This window comes from Tenrec ecaudatus, chromosome 11 (genome assembly GCF_050624435.1).
Source record: "Tenrec ecaudatus isolate mTenEca1 chromosome 11, mTenEca1.hap1, whole genome shotgun sequence".
NCBI classification, from domain to species: Eukaryota; Metazoa; Chordata; class Mammalia; order Afrosoricida; family Tenrecidae; genus Tenrec; species Tenrec ecaudatus.
The window spans coordinates 92,036,416-92,055,980 of NC_134540.1; the positions used below are offsets into that span (position 1 = coordinate 92,036,416).

Sequence of the window (19,565 nt, forward strand, 5' to 3'; positions counted from 1 at the left end):
GTTTCCAACCTCGGGGAGGTGAACCCTCTCTAAGCTTGAAGCCTCTCCCTTAGGCCCGAGACAAATGAACACCGTCAAGAGAACACTGTAGAACCAACTGTTGAGCCTGATTCCAGAGTCTAAATGGATGATGTGAAAAGACTGCTGTCCTCTGCCCTCCACTCCTTGTCCACGTCACAGCCGTGCTCAGTGCCACCACTGAGTCACCCAAAGGCCACTCTTGCAGAGATGAACTTGGGCCCGCATCACACCAGCATCGACACTCCTAGTTAGGTTTCCAGAAAGGATTTACTGGTTTCCCTGTTCTTATCATGCCTTTTAAATGTAGTAATTCAATAAGGTCTCATTTCTTATTTATTTTAATTTTCTGCTTCAAGGAACTTTGGGACAATGTACCCAAGGCTTATTTTTGAGGATGTAGGAATTTATTGCATAAGTTAAATTCATTGCGGGAAATATCAGTTACATTCAAGTGAACTCTGACTTCCTGGTGATTGGAATTCCAAAGTTGAAAACCGAGAAGAAGGAGCAGTAGAGGAAGGTGTAGCTTTAGAGATAGATGAATCTGGAGATCACATGATAGAATTTTTCAAGCTCAATGACTTTTCCATGGCAAATACTTGCTTTCAACAGCATACACGGTCCCTATAGACGGTGACTTCTTCAGTTGGACTGTGCAGAAATCAAACTTACTACATCTGTGGGAAGAGATGATGGTGAAGCTTATCATCACCCGCTAAAACCAGCCAGCCAGAGGTGTCTGTGGAGCAGACCTTCCATTGCTCATGTGGAAGCTCAAGTTGAAAGTGACAAAGCATTAAAAGAGCACCGAATCTTGAGTAGACCCCGCCTGCAAATTTCAGAACATTGCAAGAGTACATTTGACTTACTGAACACGAACGACCTAAGACCTGCCGAACAGTGGGACGGCATCCGGACCAGCACTTAGGAAGAAGGCATAAAGTAAATGAAAAGGCTTTAAAGAAAGGAAAGGTGTCAGAAGAGACCCCAAACTTGCTCATAAATGTAAAGCAAATGAAAAGGAGCCTTAGCGGCCTCCTGGGTCCACATGGGGCTGCAGTTTGAAACCCGCAGAGTTACAGTCTCTGAAACTCACATGAGCTGCTCTCCCCTGTCCTGCAGGGTGCCTATGAGGCAGCATCACCTCCCCGGCAGGGAGTGTGATTTTATTTTAAAGCAAATGGAAGAAGGATGAAGTGAAAGTGCTGAACGGAGCACTCCAAAGGGAAGCCCAAGAGGACAAAATAAAGTGTTGGCATGAAATGTGCAAATACCTAGAGTTAGAAAATCAAATAGGAGGAAGATACTCAGCAGCTCTGAACCTGAGAGAATTAAAGGAAAAGATACAAGCTTTGAGTTTCAATATTGAAAGCGTCTTGGGCAACATACTGATTGAGTATAGAGCCTTTAAAAGATGAGATACACACTCACTGTACCAAACTAAACACAAATGATCCGACCATTTCAACCGGTAGCATATGATCCACAACCGAGGACACGGAGGGAAGAATCCAACCTGCACTGAAGGCATTTTAGAAAAACAAATATCCAGGTTTTGACGGAATACTCACTAATCGAAATATTCAAACACACCGATGAAGCACGACTTGCACTTACTCATCTCTGTCCAGAAATTTGGGAGCCAGATACCTGGCCAACTGACTAGAAGAGATGCATATTTGTGCCCATTCCAAAGAAAAGTGACCCAAAGTAATTCACAAATTATAGCACAATATCATTGATATCACATGCAAGTACATTTTTGTGGAATATCATTGATCAAAAGTTTAAGCAGTACATTGGCAGAGAACTGCCAGACATTCAGACCGGATTAAGAAGAGAACCTGGAACAAGGCACATCAGTGTAGCTGTCAGATGGATCTTGTTTGGAATCACAGACTACCAGAAAGATGTTCACATGTGTTTTATTGACTTTACAAAGGCATTCGACTGTGTAGATCATGAAAACAACAACAACTAGGGGTAACCTTGAGAAGAATAGAAATTCCAGAACACTTCATTTTGCCCATGCAGAGTCTGTCCATGAATCAAGAGGCAGGTGTGCAAATAGAAAAAGAGAAAACGGTTTCGTTTAAAAGCAAGCAAGGTGTGTGCCATGGATGCATCCTCTTGCCATACTTATTCACTCTGTGTGCTGAGAAAAGATCAGAGCAGTCAGACTCTATGAAGAAGAACATGGCGTCAGGATTGAGGGCCGGCTCATTAACAACCTGTAACAAGCAGATGATATAACCTTGCTTGTTGAAGGGAAACCTTGAAGCACTTGCTGATGAAGATCAAGGATTGCAATCCTCAGTGTGGACTGCAATTCAACATAAAGAAAAGTGAAATCCTCACAGATGTTACAATAGGCAACATCATGATATATGGACAAGATTGGAGTTGTCAAGACCTTCATATGGTTGGGAAGCATCATCGATGCTCATGGAAGCAAAAGCCAATACATTGGGGAAACCTGCTCTGCAAGATCTCCTTAGATCAGCAAGGATGTCCCTCTGGTGACTAAGGTGCACTTGACCCAAGCCATTTTCAATTGACTCACATATTCCAGTGAAAGTAGAGTATTGGATAAAGGAAACCAGAATCGGTAGATTTGAATTGCATCGTTGGTAAAGAATATTGGACGTGCCATGCACAAACACATCTGTCTTGGAAGAGATTCAGCTAGAATGCTCCCTAGAGACAATGAGACAGGACTTTTCACCAAATACTTTGGGAATGCTGTCAGAAAAACTAGTCCCTGGAAAAAGGACATCATTCTTGGTAAAGTCGAAGGGAAGCACAAGAGAGGAAGCCTGTCAGTTTGATGGATTGACAGAATGGCTGCCACAGTGGACTCAAGCCTAACAGCCCAGTACAGATGGCCCAGGCGCTGCAGGGCTGCGTTCTGTGGTACTAGGATTGCTCAGAGGCAGAAGCGACTGGAGGGCTCCGAACAACAACCAATAGACACCTGGGGCTTGAACCTTAATGGAACAAACACACAGGCTGATTTGTCACAAAGAACTCTGGGCAAATGATGTATGCCATGAACAAACTGTCAGTGTTTGTAAAAGCGGTGACATGACAAAAATGAAAGATTCGTGGAAAAAGATTGAAAAATTCACATTTATTCAGTGACCTAAAAAGCAAGTAAAATTCGATGGCAATATGAAAAACACAAAAGGAAGTGGACGGGAAATGTGAGACTCCAGTCCTAGCTCCTCCCCCTTGGCCACAGTATGTAGTCTCTTTGAATGTGACACGGGCACGGGGGTGGGGGGATATGAACATGAAATATGGCAAATTGGTACCATGTGTTTTCTCTGCTTCTGAACAGCACAGACTTTTTGCTTAGGATGGAAATCAGTATATGAAAAGAAATCAATCTGTCAATATGTTCTTGTTTTTCTCCACTAGCAGGAGGCTCAACTTATTTTAAAAAGCAAATAGGAACTTGGTCTGCCTGCTATAATTAAGTCCCCCCAGGAAGCTGAGCCTTTGCAAGTCACACTTTCTGGAGGGACTATGATTGCTACTTAGCTTGTCTGACCTTGTAATGCCAGTGTGCGAACGATCACTTTGATGAGCTCTGCTTCCTCAGGTGTCTGCCTTGCCTGGTTCTGCTACCCACTAAGGAGAGTAAGTCAGGTAGTGGAATCAATCAGACCACACTCTGTTTTGAGGAACATACACTCTTTGCACAATAAAGAAGATCTCAGGGTTGACAGGTCAACAGAGATCAGGGTCATCTTCTCCCACTCTCTTTCAAGGAGCTCTGTGACTGACAGCTAGCTTACCTAGACAAATACACTATTCAACAATTATCAAGTCTCTTGAGAGTTTGGGAAGTAAAAGCCATATAAGGCCCTGTAACTCAGGGGTTGAGGAAAAAAGAGATGTAGCTTTAATCTGTCTTTGGCCTTAGGATTCTCTTTTCCCCGGGACTCCTTTTATTTTGGCTTTCAATGCAAAAGGAAAAAAGGATAGAGTAGGCTATTCTTGCCAGACATAATACACGCAAATGTCCTAAGCCACTGGGTTGGAGTTTAAAACAAAACAACAGCAAAAACAAACAACAAACAAACGTGTACAGCAAAATCGTGAGACCTCTAGCAATTTGAAAAACACAAGAAAGGAATCACCACATTTATCTTTCAGAAAAGACCGTTAAATAAAGACCCAGAGGAAAAACAAAAGAAAATAATGATTTGGTCTATTTTGCCAACATGTTGCCTTTTTAATTGTCAGTGTATGCATTTTAACTTAGTCCAAGACATCTGCCTCCATGCTTATCACCGAGGCTTGAGCATCACCAGGAAAGAGTCTGTTACTATGGCAAATGCTGTCCTTGGAAAAGGAATGTAAATGAGAGCAACTCTGACAAAATGCACGACAAAAACATGAACACAGAGGGAAAAAAATCTGTCCTTTGGCCTCAGAGCTTTTAAAGGAGATGATGACAATTAAATCAAAGCAACAAATATTTAGCACTTGCCCATTATGTGAGGAATTCTAGTTACTGAGCTGGAGCAAATGGGCAAAACTCAGCTGTGGTTCCAGGTTTCAAAGACCTTTGATTCCAATTGGGGAATAGACGTAATCACAGGAGAAGTTAAAGATAAGCTCCAAACAACAGAGAGAGATAATTATTTTAATGCAATGCATGCATAATTAACTGATAAATAAATTATTCAGACAATAGCTGCTATGGGAGTTCAGATAACAGAAACATAATGGACAAAGCTTGATCAAGAAAGGCCTCAGAGAGGGAGCGGGATAGTGATAGTGACAGTTTTTAATGCCGGGCAGTATTGGCGCTGGTCTAATAGAGATTATAGAAATGCTGAACACCTATATTTGTGGGTTTAGAGAGTTTGAAGCTTTAACTTATTACAGTCGTTGTGCTTTGCCTCTGCGTGAAGAAAGCAGAAATCTGCACGACTTGACTAATAGGGAGACCTCACACCAAATGGAGAAGGCGTTGATGTTTTCATGGTATCAGTCTTTGTGGATCAACCAGCCACAGCCAAGCAGCAATTGAGAAACCAAACAACATACGTTATGGGTAAAATATGCTGCAAAATACCTCCTTAAAGTGTTAAATAGCAAACAAACTGATTTCAATGATTAAAATGCGCTGAGCCCAAGCCACCAGTCTTTTCAATTGCCTCATAGGCAAGAAAAACTGGAGAATGAAAAGGAAGACAAAAAAATTGCTGCAAACTATGAAGTGGCCACTAACGTTGAATGTCCTGTGGATTGCCAGAAGAACAGATCAGTCTGAGAGGAGACGTAAGGAGATTGCTGCCTCAAAACACGGATGACAAGACTTTGACTTGCTTTGGACACATGATCAGGAAAGGCTGATGGATAGGGAAAAGTATCATGAATACTAAATTTAGAGACTCAAGAAAAATGAGGAGGGTCTTCAATGAGATCGATTTACATGATAGCTACAATAACGGACTCAAACATTTCCAGCAGTCAGATCAGACTCAACAACAACTAATGACAACACACAAAAACAAGCAAACAAAGCCCCCAAACTAACTGCCATCAAGCTTATGCCTATTAAAGGGACCCCATAGGACAGTGTAGAGCTTCTCCTGTGAGTTTCAGAGCCTGGAACTCTTAATGGTGGTCGAAAACCCAAGAGAGGCTTTCTTCCCAAAAGAGGCTTTCTTCCCAAGAGAGGCTAGTGGTTTCAAACTGCTGACCTTGTGGATAGAAATCTTATGAGTAACCACTAGGTCACCAGGGCTCAGCTAAAATAGGGACTCTGAAAGGAAAGACGGAAGCCTAGATTAGAAAATGAAGGGATCTGCATTTTCCTACAAGCTCTGTTTAAAATGAAAAGGGATTTGCATATTATCCGACAGGAAGTGTATATAAGGCAGTATTTTTAGTGGTTTCATGCTTTCCCACCTCGTTGAGAATAATGGCGATGTTTAATGACCAACTCTTAGAATCACTCTGGTTTCAAGCAGGTAACATGGAAGAAGTCCTAATTCAGGATTTCATCTGCTCACTACCCATTCTTGCTCCAAATCCTGTCTTAAGGCTTTGCAAGCACTCTGGAAATATACTGTATATCGTGCCATTTAGACTACGCTTCTTGTAGCTTAGAATTCCCCCCACCCCCTCTCCAACCTTCTGCCACATCTGAATGCTTCCACAACTTCAACTGCAGTGTGTACTATCTCTTCCCAAATCTCACTGTCCACCTGATTGAACTTGCCGAGTTATACATAGTCAACCAGACACTTGCTTTTACTATCATGATTTCCAACAAGTTGTGGACTTTTGCTTGATCCTAATGAGATGCACTTTCCATACATCCTTTAGCAACTTCAAACTTTTTTTTTTTGGTCACCAATGAACTTCTCAGACTTACATTTCCAAGTAACTGTTGCTTGAAAAGTCAAATCTTGATCCTTCTTCTATACTCAGGTGGTTAGGCCCAATTGAATGTTCTGTCTCTATTTGGAATCTTGCATTAGCTATGTCCTATTCAATCCATCTCACAGCTACTGATCCATGACAAGAAATATGGTATATAAAGCAATGCTGTAAAATATTAATTTTACAACACTGTCAAAAATATATTGGAGGAAGTAAATGATAGCAAAGAAGGTAGTTAAGAAGGCTTAACTTCTATCAGTGTCACTGCCATTCCCACAATCTCCAACGTACTATTCATGAAGTAATAAGCTCTGTGCTATGGACCTTCACTGAGACTGAAAAGAAAATGATGCTCATGAGAGATATTAGAAAAAGAAAGAATAGAATGAACAAGGGCTGACAATGGCTTGACTCTGTGGAATAAGCAGAGAAAGCAGTTGTGACAGATAAGGATTTGTGTCAACTTGGCTGGTGCAAGGGTCTTAGTAGTTTGGCAGTTCAGACCTATTAATCTTCCATGATGAGCTATGACATAATGTAATCACCTTGATAATGAGATCCTCAAGGGTGTGGCCTGCTTCCAATAAAAGTGGCTGCTATAGAAAAGATTCTTTGTCTCTTTCGGAGTCTAGGCCCTACATCTGGCTCACGGACCACCAGTTCTCTGCACTTGAGTAGTGACTTAGGAGTTATCAGTGGCCTGCCATTTTACCTGCTGACTGTGAATTCATGTACCTCTGCAGCCACATGCTTGTCATCTTCTTGCCAATATTAGGTTCATCAACCTCTGCAGCTATGAGCCAAAAGAAGTCTCCTGCTTAATACCTGACCCACACACTTGAAATTTGTCCAGATTTGGAACTTGTTTGTTTTACCCAACTGTGTGAACCATTTCTTTGATATAGACCACTTTTTCTACATGGACATATATAAGCATCATTGCTTTTGCTTCTCTAGAGAAGCCAGACTAAATCAGAGGTGAGAAATGATAAAAGGGTTTAGAGTTGGAGATTGTGAGGATGGTGGTGCCACTAATAGAAATAGGGATATATAAGAAATACTAAATTTAGGATCAATATGTTGAACTTTAGTTCACAATCAAGTAAAAGTGGCACTTTCTCACAATGGCCTAATTGAGAGATACTATTAGTGTGGAATATTACTAGGGAAGTGAATATAACTAAGTAAACTAAGTAAAAGAGGAATTAGCTTAAGGAAATAACGATCTTTATGAGAAAGAGAAAGAAACGTCGATAAAGCCAAAGGGAGGAAGAAGTTAAAAATGAAACAAAACAATTCAGTAACAGAGAAATCTAATAAATAACTTATATAACTTAAATAAAAAAGAGAGTAATCATGTCAGATATCTTTAAAAGGTGGATAGGGCATAAATATATGGTTCAGTATTGAGGAATTTATTTTGTGTTCATTGGTGCAATTTCTGCCCAGTAGTGGTACTACCTAGCCAAGAAATCAGTAATGGTCGATAATTCTAGACTCTCGCCACCAAGCATATGAAGAAGTAGTAATGACTGAGAAATATTGCGATGAAAACTATGAGGATCACAAATGCAGGCATATCATTCTCTGTGTATTCTGTGTATGTATATGTGTGTGTAGGCAAAGGGAAATTGAAATTAGTCCCTGCTGCATAAAACTGGAAAAGCCACAGAAACTGTTCTGTACTGTGCTATAGAGTCACTATCAGTCAGAATCAACTTGATGGCAGTGAGTTTGATTCAGGGAGATTTGCTTTCATAAAACATATAGGCTAGAAACTGTGGGGGAAGTTCTGTCTTGTCATAGAGAATTGTTCTGAATCAAAATGGACTTAATAGTGGCTAAACCAGTAACATGACTGAAAGTGGCTAAAATGGCAGAAATTTGAAATTTCTTAGGAGGTGGAAGGCAAGGAAACAAGAAGTAAGTGGAAGTTGAATTAGCTGAGAGGTGGGTGTTTTTTCTTCGTGGATACCAAGTATTTAAAAAATCCGATGAAATTATGAAACAAAGATACATTTAAGTTGAGGCACAAAATATTGATAGTTCAACCTTGGCATTCTTGACTTTACACCCTATCTTCTCCATTGGAGTGTACTATCTTGTGCATTCATTGTTGGATGTTTACAGCATCCTTCATCCCTGATCTCATTCCAGTAGCATGCTCCCTTATCCAGTTGTCACCACCCAGTCTTTGGACATTACCAAATGTGCCCTGGAGAGATGGTGGCAAATTCACCTTGGGACTGAAAATGTCTGTTCCAGAGGAAAATGGATTTTTGCGGAGCAAGACAAAAGTAACATAACAAAGAAGTAATCTAGATAAAAAAAGAGAAAATAATAGTCATACAAAAGTCATTTGTGTACTTGAGTCAGGTGTTGGGCTGTGCTGCATATGGTCTATGGTTTAATTATTCCAGAAAGGCAGTTGACAGCAGCAGCAGCAGAAGGGATTGGAGCAGAAAGTAAATGGCAATTTGTCTGTTTCCACCTTTGTCATTTAGATTGGGTAGTGGGCAAAGGATAACTAGGTTAAAAAAAACAAACTGATGGCAAGTGTTTCAGTGTTTTCCTGAATGAGGCAGGTACTTTAGGGAAAGATATGGGGATAGAGGGCCTTGATGTAAGCAATGGGAACAAGAGAGAAGAAAGTAACCATCCAACTGAGCAAACGCACTAGACTTGGCCAGAAGGAAATGAGAATCCAATGTCACTAGTAAGATGCACCCATGGTTTGTAACTTCAGGAATAAGTGAGGACCAAGGGGTTTGTTTAAGTAGTCAATGGGAGCACCTAATTCATGGACATTTCTACTCCTGTGCAGAGTTATTGCCTTGAAAACCCACAGATACAGTTCCACCCTCCCTGCTCCGGTCACTGTGGGTTTCAATCAACTCCATGGAAGAGAGATTAGAGAGCTGTTGTTGTTTTAAAGTATTTAATATCTTTGAGGGGGGGGGGAAAGAATTCAATAGTTTCAAGGCTATTAAATACTAATAATTGCATGCTGGTCTCTTTTCAAACACTCATAAAGGCTTTCACAAGTGCAGCCGGGCCCGTCTGTAGATAATCCCTCACCAGTGAGACTATAAGCATCTAAAATAACAATCTGTCCTGGTCCAGTGCCCTTTTCCTATCTATTCTAAATGCCCAATCTTTCTATGCTCATGTTCTTGTGAAGCTGGGTTGAAATCAGTGGCATTCAGCTGTTCAACATGATAAAATGTGAAATATGGTTTATGCCAGGCTTAATTGCCAGTGCAAATGACATCAAGACCCTGTCCCTTGGCATGAAATTGGACTGCAGCTTGACTGGTTTCGTCATTTTGGCCATCCTCTCGATGGATGCAAATTGCTGCAAGATGGATTTGACGCCACTGACTGCTACTGATGGGGAAGAGAGCTAGAGAGAGCATATTTGGCTGGGCCCCAGCGTCTTTCAGGAGCTGTGCGAGCACGGCGGGTGACAGTTTGAAACCACCAGCTGCTCTTCTGAAGGAAGATGAAGCTTTGTACCCCCATCAAGAATTGCAGTTTCAGAGACTCACAGGGTCAAGGCTACCCTGTCCAATAGCATCACTAGGACTGACTCAAGGACCGTAAGAAAGCCTTGTGCAGATGCTCGATATAGGTACAACCATAATCTAAAGGCACAGTTTAAAAATGTTTATTGTAGTAGCGTATACATGACATTTGCCATTTTAACCATTTTAAGTGCACGAAGCAACGACATTCCATTTACCATGCTGTGCACCCTTCGCTGCTATTAACTAGTAGATGGTTTCATCACTCTAAATAGAAACTCAATATGCATTAGTGATAATTCCCCTCCCCTCCCATCCCTTCAGACCTGTTAGTTACTAATAAATTTTTGTCTATGTTTTAGCCTATTTTCAATTGTTCTGTTTTTATTGAATTATAATCACCATATGCAGTTCAATGTTTCAATCATAACGAGAAGAGCTATGCATTCGCTATCATAATCAACCTGGAAACATTTCCCCCTTCCTTTTACACATTCATATTGATCCCCCTCCCCCCCCCCCCCCGCCCCTGTGTCCCCAGGTAACCATCAATCCCGTTACTATCTTTGGATTTCCGTCATTCCCAGTTTCCCTATCTAGATAATTACAGAAGACGAGGACAGGCACCAAGCAAGGCTCCCTTAACAGTGGCCATACTAAACTGCTACAGGCCTCAATCTAATAGAAAGCAGAGCATATTAAAAGTTTAGAATTAGGAGGGAGGGGAAAAAAATAGAGGACCTGATGCAGAGGGCTTAAGTGGAGAGCAAATGCTTTGAGAGTGATTAGGGCAAAGAATGTATGGATGTGCTTTATACAATTGATGTATGTATATGTGTGGATTGTGATAAGAGTTGTATGAGCCCCTAATAAAATTTTTAAAAAAATAAAAGATTAGAATTAGTTCACATTGGGTCCATAGGGAGATAAAATCACAAGATGTCACAGTATGGCCCGAGTGCAGCTGCTAAAATCTTCTTTACATTGCTCACCATCTGATTTGGGGGCTCTTGCCTTTTCTAGCCCATGTGTATTGGAGAGCCACGGAGGGCTCATCTCATAAGGTGACTCTCTACGTGGATTTGGGCTACCACTCTCATCCATAGTTTTCCACGATCCGGGTATGTAGGGTTTGGGCACTGGTTCCATTCCCTTGCCCAGGACAGTTTTAAGATACAACATTTTAAACAGAATAATTAAGGGACAGTTGATGTTTTAAAAATCTTGATTTAATTGTTTTTATCCCTAAGCAGTAGAAAATCACGATTGTAGAATGTACTGGTACTCTGGAGTTCAGAACATCTTACCAGGGACTTCCTTATTGGTTCTGCCATGCACAAAATAAGCATGCATTAAGAGGAGGCACAAATAGACAAGTGGAATATTTTGAAGTTAAGTCACCTATATACATTGAAAGAATTCACCAAGAGAGTAATAAGAGAGCCCACCGACTGGGAAAATATCTTTAGCAATGATACATCAGACAAAGGCCTTTTAACTAAAATCTACAATACTCTGCTAGCCTACAATAAGGGGAAAAAAAAGGACCAAATAACCCATTGAGAAGATGGGCAAAAGACCCAAACAGAAGTTTCTCCAGGGCTATATGGCAGCAGTTACATAATTCCTTGTCACCCTGAGCAAAGGAGTGGAATCTAGCCTGTCAACTGGGTTGCAGCTTGATGACCTAATTTGGAGGCATGACGGAGATAAATAGCTCCCTGGCATCTTCTCTGCTTTTTCTTTCCTGCTGTTGTGACACTCAGAGAGTGGGAGCAGATCCGTGAAGACCCACACCAGTGTTGAGATGCTTTCATTGCCACCGGATCCATAAGACTCTCTATCCACTTGCCTATGATCTTCCTGTATTTGGCATCATTGCATGTGCTGCATGAGTTTAAAGAGGAATTTATGGACTAGTATTGGACATATGGGCTAATATTGGACTTATGGACCTGATCTAGACTGGCCTGGGATGTTTTCTCAATATACAATTGTTCCTTGGTATAAGGCTCTTTTTTATACACATACGAATGTCTATGAATGTGTTTCTCTAGTCAACCCCCACTAACACAGGTGGAAACCCAAGTGACCAACAAACAGATGAGAAAAAGTTCCCAATCATTAGCCATAAGGGAATGCAAACTAAGACAGCAATGAAATACCACCTAACACCCTCAACGATAGCCCAATTCAGAAACTCAGAAAGCAACAAGTGCTGCTGGAGGGGGTCTGGTGAGATAGGAACTCTCATCCACTGTTGGTGGTTCTGTAGGTATGTACAGCCACTATGGAAATCGATCTGGCGATACCTAAAATAAATGGAAATTGAGCTACCATATGACTCAGCAATCCTACTTCTGGGCAGGAATAAACAGACCACGAACACAGTTCAGTGTTCCAATGTTCATCACAGTGCAGTTCAAAATTGCAAAGAATTGAAACAGCCTAAATTTCCATCAACTGATGAATGGGTTAAAAATCTCTGGTATATATATCCAATGGAGTACTACGTATCCCTAAAAATCAGTGATGAACGCATGAAGCACATCCTCTCATGGGAAGAGTTGGAGGAAATTATGCTGAGTGAAGTAAGCAAGCACAAAAGTTCAAGTACAACACGAGTCCACTGAAGTAAGCTAAAAAGGCAGTAGGGCATATGGGTGGTGGTGGTGGGGGAAGCCACCAAATGCATAAATTCCAGAGGCGAGATCCAGGTACTCTGGCTGGGGTCAGACTCAACCCAGGGATGTATATGGCAGCCAAATAAAAAAGAGGGAAAAAGGTGGGGGGTGGCTGGGTGAGGATGTGGATAGTGGAGGAACAGGGAACTAACACACCCATGGGGAGGGTATTGTTCAGGTCTCCACAGGAAAGGGAGAAAGGTACCAGACCTCAACCTGGGGGACCAACTCTCAAGGGCAACATACCAGCAGGAAGCAGGGAACTAACAGAAAGGTCTGCGGGGAGTCAAACCTTATCCAAGCTACATTGAGCCCCTCCACAGAAGAATGCACTACAGAGGACAGACTGAAGATACAGCCCAGGGAGAGTGGCAGAACTGCCCAGACAGGAAAAAACGAGGAAGGGAGAGGGAGAGGGAGAAGACCTCATCCTGGCCCACCAAGCCTCAAGGGTGACATTCCTGCTTGGAGAAGCCAATGCACAGAGAGTACTGTGGGGCAGGCCCCACCACAGGACACGACTCTCCCTCACTGACCCATAGTGCTCCCGGGGACAGCACTGGAGACACAGTGCAGGCATTATGCCCAGTCTGACCTGGTAAAACCAGAGTGAAACAAGAAGGGAGTGCAACAGAGCAGGGAGGGGAGCAAAGCAATGAAGTCCCCAACTAATCTCCCAAATAGATTTGGGAATTGGTGGGCAAGGCGTGGCACTTCACCATATCTGATTGGAAAACATTCATAAGGGTCAGCAGACAGACCTATAACTCTTTATAGGCTTTCGTCCTTTTCTTATGTCTGTCCATATAAGACAGGCAGGATAACGAATAATGAGCCGATGGCTCCAGGGGGACGTGGGAGAGGAGGAGGTGGAAGAAAGGGAGGGGGGATGAAGGGGACAGAAATGTGGTGAAAGGAGAGAGTGAATGGTGTAAGATATGAGAATAATAATAATTTATCATTTATGAGGGGTCTGCAAGGGTGGGATGGTGGTGGAGGGAGGGAAAAAAGAGAAGCTAATGCCAAGGGCTCAAGCAGAAAGAAAATGTTTTGAAAATGATGATGGCAACATATGTACAAACGTGTTTGATGTATGGATTGTTATAAGAGATGTAAGAACCCCCCAAATGATTTAGTAATAAAAATAAGTGTGTACTGGTTAATTTTGGACCTTTCTTTCTCCTTAAATAAGTCATCAAAGGTAGAACGAGTGTGTGACAGTTGACAACCAGCTTCTGTCACTACATACTCTGCTTATCTTATTTCAGCACTGCTGACTCAGGTATTTCTCCTGCAGGCAATCACATCTCTGTCTCTTTAAACCTTTCTCATTCACCTTTTGCTTTTCCAGTTCTTGCCCAATCACTTTGAAATATACTTCTTCTTTCTTCCTCATTTCTATGTACCCCACCTGCAGCAAAATGGGATTTTTGGAATTTAAGACCTGCTCATATACCATGTATCATACCTTGAGATAGATTAATGATCCTTGCATTCGACCTGACAGATGGCTGCCCAGACTGTACCTCCATCTTGGCAGACAGGTGTGCCATAATTGCCTACCTACATCCTTACATGCTTCTTAACTCGGATACTAAGAACACACTGCCAATCAAGTTACGGAATTTCTCAGAGAAACCTATTTGTATCTCATTATATGTATGCAATAACAGCTGTAACTTATTTGCTCTTTGTCTTTAATAAATCAACTAAACTAAAAATATCTAGGATAGCAATTTGGTCATTTGTTTTTTATGTGCATTTTTCTAAATAACAATACTGTAAGAAATATCAGCCTTTTCATGGATAATTTCTCTATGGTATGGCATATTCAAAACATTGAAGGCATGTAAATCCCTCACAATCTCTATGTGTACTAGACCTCATGTTAGAATCCATGAAGTTATTAAAGTTTAAAAGTTTCATGGCAGATTGGTTACTTTGTGTCGCAGGAGTCCCTGAGTGGTGGAGTTTGCGTGCTCAGCTGCTAAGTGAGAGTGTGGAGGTGGGCGTCCATCCAGAGGTGCTCCTGAAGACAAGCCTGGTGAGCCAACTCCAAAACGTCAGCCAGTGAACCCAACGGAGCCCAATTCCACTCTGCCACACATTGGTTCACCACGAGTAGAAGTTGACTTCGTGTCTGGTTTCTTACTTTTATTGTTTGTGTGTTCTTGAGCTCGAAGCTGTTACTACCAAACTCCCAAGCATAAGAGTTAAGTCAGTACAATTCATGGGCACCGCGAGAGTCGAATAAGCTGCATCAGAAGATGCCGAACAGTCAACTCTAGAACTCTGAATCCCTGATATTGTTTCTGTCAATTAATATATTGTGCTTCTTCTTCCTGTGCTCCAAATTCGCAAGACACACACACAAAAACACTTCTATCTCTGAACAACAAAAAAAGAAAATTATCAGGCATTGAGGATAGTGCTATCCAGAAATTCTTGCATGTAATAATGTATCACTGGAAGCTGGACATCAAGGTCATTCCAGCCCTCAATAATTAGCTTTTAGCCTTTCAGCTCGTTTCTACCAGTACACTGCATCTGAGTTAGGAGAGATAGACAGGAAGAAGCCAGAGATAGGACCTGAAACCTCAGAGGGCAGCAGAAATGTGAGATATTAAATAATCAATTAAAATATGATAGCTGTAACTAAGAAATTAATGATGCAATGGGAGCAAATCCTAACTCAACCCACGAAGTCAGAGAAGGAATTCCCGAAGAAGGGATTTTCAGGGGAGACTTGAGGATGAGTAGGTGTTAGCTGGTGGAAGTGTGGGGAGCTCATGAGAAGATCATATTCTTAGAGGACAGTAGATATATCCCAAACCTTTGAGCGGAAACTGTATAACTCAAGTTCAAGACATGATAAAACAAATAGAGAGAGAGAAAAAAGGGAGAGTGTTGGGAAATCATAAGAACAGGAAATGGGAACAAAATCATGTAAAATCCAGGCTAAGGTTGTCAGAATCTAATATTCAGGAACCCCTGAAGAGTGTTAGTGGAGGCATCTTTGTATTTCAAAAACACAACTGGACTGGGAAGTAGACTGGAGCAACCCCAAGTACACAGAAAGAGACCCTGGAGGAACCTACTGCAGGAGTCACGAGCATCCCTGACAGCGGGTAGTCTAGGACGGATAGGGAACTGACTGTGGAAACTTGGTAGGTTTGTTTGACAGAGTTGTGTGTCGAGTTGAGTTTGCTGTTGTTAACTGGAATCAAGTTGATTCCAGTTTATAGCAACCTGCATGGAAGTGTACAACTGCCTATAGTCTTGATTAAGTTAGGCTAGAATTCCATTTCTGAGTGGTTAGCCATTTAAACCCGCATGAATATCTGCAGAAGACTTCCTGTTATAGGGCCAGAGACGAGCCCCTCAGGCTGGAAGATATTAAAAACATGATGGAAAAAGAGCTGCCTCCTCGAAGCAGAGTCAATCATAATGACATGGGGGAGCAGAGGTTTGGGGGCCTTCATTGGCTGATATGGCATGACTCAGAGTGAAAGCAAAGAAAGACTTACAGAGCTCATGGTCAGATCAACCCATACCTGAGCTTCCCCCTGCCTCACTGAGATGACCCTGACTGAGAAGGAACAGCTCACTCCCAAACCAGAAGAGGAGGTTGCTCAGAAGGAAAAGATTTCCCAGAGGAAACTGAAGATGCCAAAACTCATGGCTCAGGAATAAATTAAGTTTAAAATAATAAAAGTTAAAGCACTAAAGAAAGAAAAAATGAACAGAAAAACTAACTTTAAACATCCACTAATCATCAGAAAATGAAATGTGGAAAATGTGAATCTGGGAATATTAGAACTTGTGAAAATGAAATAGAACCTAGAATGTTCACTATTCTAGGTACTACTGAGCTGAAATGGATTTCTGGTATACATTTTAAATTGCATAATCATATAGCTTATTATGTTAGAAAGGACAAACACAAGAGGAATGGCATCAGATTAATCATCAAAAATAACATTTCTTTTTTTTTTCCCCCTATGTAATCCCTCATTCAGTCTGGACCCGCCACAAAGACAAGACAGAAAGCGCAAGGACTTTTTATTCTTTCGCATCCTAGTGCAAACCAGAAGAACAATGGTCTATCAGAGGATGCTCAAAAATAACATTTCAAAATAATTAATGAAGTACAGTGTTGTCTGTGATAAGATGATAGCCATACGCCAACGAGAAAGATCAATTAGATATAGCAATTATACAAATTTACTTGTCACCACAAAAGCCACGCATGAAGCAATTGAAGAATTCTATCACCTTCTTCATTCTGAAATGGACCAAGCAAAAAATTAACATGTATTGGTAATTATTAAAGATGGAAACATGAAAGTTGGAAGCAAAGAGGAAGAATCAGTAGTTGAAAATATGGCCATAGTGATATCAGAAACTGGAAGATCTCATGAGAGACTTTTACAAGATCAGTGACTTCTTAATTATGAATATCTTTTCTTTACAATATAAACTGAAACTACGTAACATAACCACATCAGATGGAATGCACAAGGATTAAATTGGCTACGTCTGTGGGAAGAGATGACAGAGGAGCTCCATATTACCAGCCCAAACCAACAATTATGGAATGTTCTGTCACTTGCTTACATGTACCTTTGGGATAAACCTGAAAAAATTAACACAAGTTCATGAAATTTAAAGACAAACCTCCTGTATATTCCACCTGAATTTAGAGACTGGGTCAAGAACAGATTTGACACATTGAACAGTATGGCTGAAGACCAGATGTATTGTGAGATGACATAAGAATATCATACACGAAGAAAGCAAAAGGTCCTTAAGGGTAAGGCTAAGGGATATAACTAAAAATTATAGAGTGGGGAGCTAGAAATAGTATGTCACCAAACTTTTTCATGGCAAAGTCACCATATCACTTCTTGACTGGTATATAATATCCATTTGGTTAAACTAGTGAAAGCTGAACTTAATTGATATATATAAAAATCAGTTCCTTATTATCTAGTTTTCCTGCTAGGTTCTGAGTTTGCCAAAGGCAGGAGTATGTATTAAATCTTTATGTCCACTGGTATTTAATAGTTAAAGCTGGGCATGGTTTACGCAATAATCTTTGTATATATATATATATATATATATATATATATATATATCTTTGTGTATATGTATATATATATATATATGCTTTTGTTTTGATGAGAGAGGGCACGTTCAGGATGGTATGGCCCTAGATTATGATTTTGTTTTGATGAGAGAGGGCACGTTCAGGATGGTATGGCCCTAGATTATGATTTTGTTTTGAATTAACCACAAAACTTATTCCCTTCGGGTTGATTCAGACTCATAGCAAGCCTACAGATCAGACTAAAATAGTTGCTGTGGGTTCCCGAGACTGTAAATCACTATGGGAATCGAAAAGCCTCAACTTTCTCCTAAGGAACAGCTGGTGGCTTTGACCTGCTGAGCTTGGAGTTAGCAGCCCAAATCCTATTATGCCAGCAGGGTTCCCAGTGAAGGGGGAAGTGTAGTTGAGTAGGGTGGTTCATGGACATCTTCTGTAAATGAAGGGCTGCATCTAGACAGTATAAGAAAAATAGGTCTTCGCATCGAACACCAAGGAATGAAAAGGAAATCAATCAAAAACACGCTACAGACTTTTTTTTTTCTCACAAGACAACGTCAATACATTGCAAGGCCGTGGGAATGGAAACAAAAACTCACAGGAGGCACGTTATGTACACCGAAATTCCAAAGAGCCAGGCTAATGAATAATAAGGGCAATGGTCAAGAAACACTTCTAGCAACAGGGGAGGAATGCAAGCATGACAGTTGGTCATACATGTAATTTTATCCAATAACTGACTTTGATGGACCTCAAACCTATGTAAATACTGGCGACTTAGCATCAACAGGAATACACGCTGTTTAGGTGCATTTAACACTGGCAATTACCTTTCCCAAACTGGAAAGGTTAGAAACCCTAAATCTTTCTTATGTAAATTACTGCTTTGTGTTTAACTGCCAGGAATATTATCAAGTCTACAAATAACAGACCATGCAATTATTATAAATGAGAAACAAAGTATACAGCTCTTCAATAACCCTACATGACCAGATATTTCAGCCTGCCTCCAATTCCATTCAGTCCACTAGCCGCAGAGTTGGTAATGAAATTATAGTAATCATTTTCACACTAGGTGAAAAGTTTATTAGTTCAAATAAAACTATCCAAACAATCCATTCATAAAGATAAACAAAGGATTAGGGTGGAGGAGGCCTAGCAAGTAGTAGGGTCAGTGTCTAAATCAATAATATTTATTGACAGCTCAGATATACAGCAGAGGATCACTTTTGCTCCTGCAAATTAAATCTCTAGCAAGCCAATATAATTTAATATCACAAGAGACATGTGGCAGGCATGATAGATCTAATTCCCCTCCTCTGATCAGGAAGAAGGAACTCAATCATTATGTGAGTCACTGGAAAACAACTTGCTAAAAGCCCTAACCCCCCATGTGTTTACTGTTTAAAAGACAGATACATAAAAGCATCTGTCGCAATATGTTTTTGTTATGCACCGTCAAGTCAGTTCCGACACATAAACCCTCTCTATGTACTATAGAATGAAACACTGCCCAGGTCCATGCCACCTTCACAATGATTATGTCTGAGCCCATTGCTGTAGCCACGGTGTCAAACCATATGTTTGTGAGTCTTCCTTTTCCCGGTGCCCCTCTGCTTGACCAAACATGATGTCCTTTGTCAGGAACTGGTATCTCCTGATAACTAATGCCCGAAGTACATGCTTCTGAGGGGAATTCAGGCTGTTCTACGTCCAAGACAGGTTTGTTCGTTCTTCTGGTTGTCTCTAGCACATTCAGTCTTCTTCACCAGCACCATAACTCAGATGCATGGATCCTTCTGAAGTCTTCTTAATTCCATGTCC

The 19,565-nt window shown here is 41.0% G+C and overlaps 1 pseudogene; it reads right to left on the minus strand.

Moving 5' to 3' along the window:
* Nucleotides 1-16,633: 16,633 nt before the first annotated feature.
* On the minus strand, nt 16,634-16,753 carry LOC142461995 (small nucleolar RNA SNORA31; annotated as a pseudogene).
* Between the last annotated feature and the right edge of the window lie 2,812 nt (nt 16,754-19,565).